Raw genomic sequence first — 6000 nt, 5'->3', positions numbered from 1 at the left:
AGAATCCCTAATGAAGAATTAGCATACTAGAACAACATATTGTCTCCCACTAGCTCAGGGGGTGGCTGGGGGGCGTGGCGCAGCGGTGAGCGGGGACACAATGTGGTGAAATTTACAAGTTTTGCCTTGGGCTGCAGTCGGAAGAGTGGTGTCTATTTAGCCAAATCCAATTAGAAAATATGGAAAATATGTACGAATATTGTATTTGAAAATGGTCCCTAATGTTATTTGATTTCTAAATGATGCTTTGCACCTGAGATTTTATTTATCATTTACAATTCATGCGTAAGTTTGCGTTTTAACTTTTTGTTCTCTTCTCTGTCCAGATGTATAATTGCAAGCATGCATTATTAGCGGATGATGAAAACAGCATTTTCCCCCATAGTGTGAGCTTTAAAAACCTAATCAGCAACTCCATGTAGCAAAGACTGATCCACCTCTGACACACAAACCCGCCCCTGCACATGCCAAACATTGTTCTCGAGAGAATCTGCTGCACTAAATATGGCGCCAATAGCAGAGGAGAAATTTTGAAATAAAAATGCAAATGTAAGCAACAGCCCTTTAATATTACATCAAAGACATTCTAAGGTAGCTGGTAGCAGATATATAGACAAACATGATTTTTAGTTGAGCCAAAAGTGTTGGAGCAGATTACACTCAAAATAGACTAAACTGAATAAGATGGTATTTATTTGCAATCATTAAAGTAACTGCATCAAGCCTGAGCCGTTTTTCACTAATTTCAGCTGTAGTTTGTTTTGGGGCGTTGTCTCCTCTTTGGCAGGTAAAATGCAGACTCTATAGGGTTTAAATTTGGAGATTAGACGGACCTTGCCGAAAACCTTCTACGACTGCCCCGTGATGCACTCCTTTCGCAATCCGTTTCGTTCTTGAAATGGGCAGACAAATTGTGTCTGTAGACTTTTGAATTACATTTTGGAGAATCTCATCATGGCCTTCCTATTCTTCTTGCTGATGAGTCATTTGCGGTTTCTGGTCTGGCCTCTGGACATTTGCGTATTTATGATACTTTTACTCTTGCCCTCTGAAGGTTGTTGACAATGAAACATTTGTTTTCAGGGGCTTTCTTTTTGACTTTCACAATCAGTATATTAACATGCACTAAAAAGTGAACTACTGTATTGCAATAACTAATGAAACCAAGTTTTGATTGATTGATTGATTGATTGATTGATTGATTGATTGATTGATTGATTGATTGATTGATTGATCGATCGCTTAGAAGTATGTGGCTCGACATGTGAGTAGCTTAAGTAGGTGGAGAGGTCGGTTTGCTGGTAGACAGAAAGCGACTGACATTTACGACGTATATCAAAGTGTACGCATGTCTTTTCAACCCAGAGAGGAACGCACAGCAGAATAGGGGTGAATAGGGCGTGCTGAGGATGATATGAAGAAGGAGCATATATATTTCCCCCCATTTACCTTCTGACATGGCCTCTCTAAGAAATCTTAGCGGGTCCAGTGCTGTACTTTTAGCCGTCGTGTTACACTGGCTCAATTTCTGCTCTTTCATTTTGGGGATTTTTGATCTCATGATGTTCTTAAGGGGAATTGGCAAAAGAGATGCAAGAGCAGACAGCCTCAGAAGTTGAACCATCGGTTAAGTAATTTATGGGCTACATGATTCACCTGCACACACAGAGAAAGTGTCGAAGGAAGTTGTAGATTGAACCTTTCATCATAAACTTTGCATTTGTAATGTTGCAGTATTTCTTATAGGTATAGTCATTCATTTTCCAATACCCAAAGAATTCATGAACCTATCCTAATTAAGCTTTTTAAGTTTGGCCTGCCCACATGCGACACCTCCAAACTCCATAACAGTGTTGAACTTAAATTTTAATGGGTGGAGTGGAACTGATTTGAGCTTTTCTGCAGATGTGAGGCTCACATATGTGATGTCAATGGGTCCTTTCAGAAGGTGATAATTTAATCTGCCAACACCTTTTATAAATCATTAACTTCAGGGAACGTGAACCGAGACAGCTTATTTTATCACATAGTGGAAGCGGAATGTTAAAAGCAGACGGCAAATCTGAGATACTAAAAGAAGGCCTATCGGGACTTAAAGCTTTCACCTTAAAGAGTACATAAATAACAGTCTCATGTTGATTCAAGTACTTCGGAAAAAAAATAAAAAATTCTCAGACAACCCACCTCTCTCTCTCTCTCTCTCTCTCCTCTCTCTCTCTCTGTCACAGTGAGATGTTTGAGCCCACCCACAATCATATAGCGAGAGACTATATTAAAGAGTAGTGTCAGCAACTTCCCCTTAAACCCTTCTTTTTTCCAACCCTACCGCGTCATGTTAAATTGACACGCAGATCCTTTTAATAATCACATTTTTGTACAATATAGTATAGCCGATAACTTTGTCAAAGTATTAAAAGAAAAACAGAAAGCTCTTGTTTCATATTGTTATCCATTTACGGGTACAAATGTGCAAACTTGGAATAAAAAAAAAATACAAAAAAGAATGAGGAGATATGTAAACGAAAAGCACATTCATGAGAAAGTATGTATATTTTATCTACGGTGAAGTAATCCATCAAACCAGAGTGGAAGTTTGTGGGAATTTTATTGTGCTATAAATCAACCACAGATATGATCCATTTGGCTGAGAAGGAATGAAGTCTTAAGAGGTGAAATAAACACAATCTGGGTCACGAAGGGTCACAGGATTTTCTGAGTGACTTTCGTCCGCAAAGAGGCAAACGAGCAAAAATATACAGGCAACTACACATGCAGAGAGACACACACGAACTTGCAAACCTTGGCCACCCAAGATGAGAACAAGAGAGATGGAAACTTTAATCGTGTTTATAACCCAACTCTGGATTATAGGGTAGACTGACAAGAGGGAGAGTGAGGAGTTTCAGTTGCTCAGCTGTAAATAATTAAAAGACAGCCCTCCTGCATTCTGTCTCCCACTTCCTGTCTCCCACAAACACACAGGGATCCTCCATTATCTTGATTATAACTTCACTTCCCGGTATGAAGCATATTAGCTGTTGATTTTACAGGGAAGTTTTAAACGGGAAGCACCGTGTGCTTACTGTATATTGTTCAAATACAAAGTGTTGTCTGTATGTGTTTGGATGTGGTTACTAAGCGACAAGCCTCAGATCCTGCAGCAGTTATCTGTGTAGATGCTGTTATCATCACATACCAAGTGATGAAAAATGTTTTACAGTGCAAAGCTTTAGGACAAAAGTGTTTGCAAATGGGATTATTTGGGAAGTATCATGGTTTGCAATTGCTTAACTTTCTTTCCTACTTTAATAATCCATGTCAGACATTGTCACGTGACAACATTCCAACCGCATAGTGAATCGCGTAGTCTCACTGAGTCCAATGTAAAACATTCCATGTCAAAAGTACCGTTTAATTTATCAACTTTGTGGTTTTTCTAGGCTTTTCTACATGGCAAGAGTTGTGGCTAGATCAAAGTTGAGATGGAGCATGCTGCACTCAGATGACAGCTCAAGCTTAGTGACAAAGCTTTATTTACACTAAAGCCTATAGACAGCTCACTCTATTTAAAAACAAAAAAAAGTTCTTATTCAAGAATATCAGGTCTATTTCCGTTTAATGGCTTAACACTACGGCTACTGGATCACTGGACAGAAAAAAAGAGATTTTACAATTAGCACTAAAAGTTGAAATGTCTTGACATTTTCATCATCATCATCATCATCATTCACAGTTTTTAAATCTTTTGGAAGAAGAGGAAATCCTCTGCATGGTCATATTATTATATGACTTGTCTTTTGATGTCAGAACCAAGCCACATTCTCGTTATTGCCTTTAAAACGTCTGTCTCCCCTTGGTCCTGCGTAAACAGAGACTTAGTGGCGTTGCTTTTTTTTTAAAAAAAAATAATAATTGAAATGAGTCGATTAATTACTTTGGTGGAAACTATCTGAGACAATTTTGAATAATAGTGCTTGCTTTAGCTTCCAAGTTGGAGACACAAAGCTGGGTGACCGACACACAGCCATGATCAGTATTCTTCAGACCACAAAATACATTTTAGTTGCAGAACAATTTCTTTTTTTTTTATATTTACTTACTGTGCATAAAGGTTACAGTGACAGGGACTGCAAAATTGTTGCCAAGTCTTCACCCGTGTTACAGACAAAACCAATGAATGAGGCTCATGAAAATCTTTATGGCCTGAAGTCCACTTTCAGAATACGCTGGAAACTTTGGCTAGAGACAGACAACATCAATTTTTCCTCCCTAGAAAATTATGAAAATTTAAGCTTTTCTGGCTGTGCCGAATCTCCGTCCACTCGAATCTGTCTTTTTCCGCACCTTCATGCCAGATACGTACTCTGGGTGGAGGCCAGGTGAAACCCGTTCCGTGTCGACAAATCTGGTCGTCCGCGCATTCTCCCGTCGTCTTACGCACATTTCCTCTAATGCGCTCGGGAAGGTGAAACATCATATTGCACGTGAGGTTTTTTACAATACAGGTATGTGCTAGCACACTTTGTAAGACACTTCCAGAAAACTATTTGCTGTGCAGTGGCTGGAATTAAAAGACAAGCCTGTAGAGTTTTTTTTTAAATGTTCGGCTCCCGCGATGACAACAACCACAGTCATATAGTAATGGTGCAATCGTGACAAATTATATTTAATCATTTGGTTTTAGTTTCTTCTATTCCTGTCGTCCAAATATGTTTACGTGCTGAAGTTTGGTCCATGGTGTGAGCACTGCTTATCTATAGAACGGCGGGGACAATTTTTTTTTAATGCTGGACCTCCAAACATTCATGTAGTCATAAACACGGTATTCTGATTAAATTACTTTTATCGGATTAATTTCCAGCGGCACGGTGGGTGACTGGTTAGAGCATCAGCCTCACAGTTCTGAGGACCGGGGTTCAATCCCCGGCCCCGCCTGTGTGGAGTTTGCATGTTCTCCCCGTGCCTGCGTGGGTTTTCTCCGGGCACTCCGGTTTCCTCCCACATCCCAAAAACATGCATGCTAGGTTGATTGAAGACTCTAAATTGCCCGTAGGCATGACTGTGAGTGCGAATGGTTGTTTGTTTCTATGTGCCCTGCGATTGGCTGGCAACCAGTTCAGGGTGTACCCCGCCTCCTGCCCGATGACAGCTGGGATAGGCTCCAGCAAGCCTGCGACCCTAGTGAGGAGAAGAGGCTCAGAAAATGGACGGATGGATTTCCATCATCCATCCATGTTGGATTTATCTTACCCAACATTATAAAAAATAGACACAAAAGGAATGAAGACACTGGTTTCTTTTTCTCATGAGGAGGGCGTATGGGAGATTGTTCAGATCACAGCCTCTCAACACGCTCTCCACAATCCCCCCCCCCCCCCCCTCGCTCCTGTATTTATTTGAAATAGGAGGGATTTACAAATCATAATGTTCTAAGCAATAAGACACAACACAAAATATTTGATAATAAGAGGGTTTTTCCCAGACATAGTATTCTAAGTAATAAGACACAACACATTGGACCAACACCTGTCACGTCCCCGACCACATCCGATCACGTCCTTGGTCCAGGCGCCCTTCCATCGGATGATGCTGAGTCATCTTTTTGAAGGCGAGACATCTAAAATCGTCTATAATACTAATGCAAGCTAAGCAAATAAATGATAACTTCTAGAATATATTTAACAATCCATCCATCCATCCATTTTCTACCGCTTATCCGAGGTCGGGTCGCGGGGGCAGTAGCTTTAGCAGGGACGCAGAGACTTCCCCCCAGCCACTTCATCCAGCTCTTCCGGGGGGATCCCGAGGCGTTCCTATGACAGCCGAAGGACGTAGTCTCTCCAGCATGTCCTGGGTCGTCCCCGGGGTCTGCTTCCGGTGGGACGTCCCCGGAACACCTCACCGGGGAGGCATTCGGGAGGAATCCGAATCAGATGCCCCAGCCACCTCATCTGGCTCACAACGTCCCGAGTCGAGGTCAGCAGCACCCCATCCCCACAA

Source organism: Phyllopteryx taeniolatus, chromosome 6, assembly GCF_024500385.1.
Source record: "Phyllopteryx taeniolatus isolate TA_2022b chromosome 6, UOR_Ptae_1.2, whole genome shotgun sequence".
Lineage (NCBI taxonomy): Eukaryota > Metazoa > Chordata > Actinopteri > Syngnathiformes > Syngnathidae > Phyllopteryx > Phyllopteryx taeniolatus.
Note: the sequence above shows the minus strand (reverse complement) of the source record.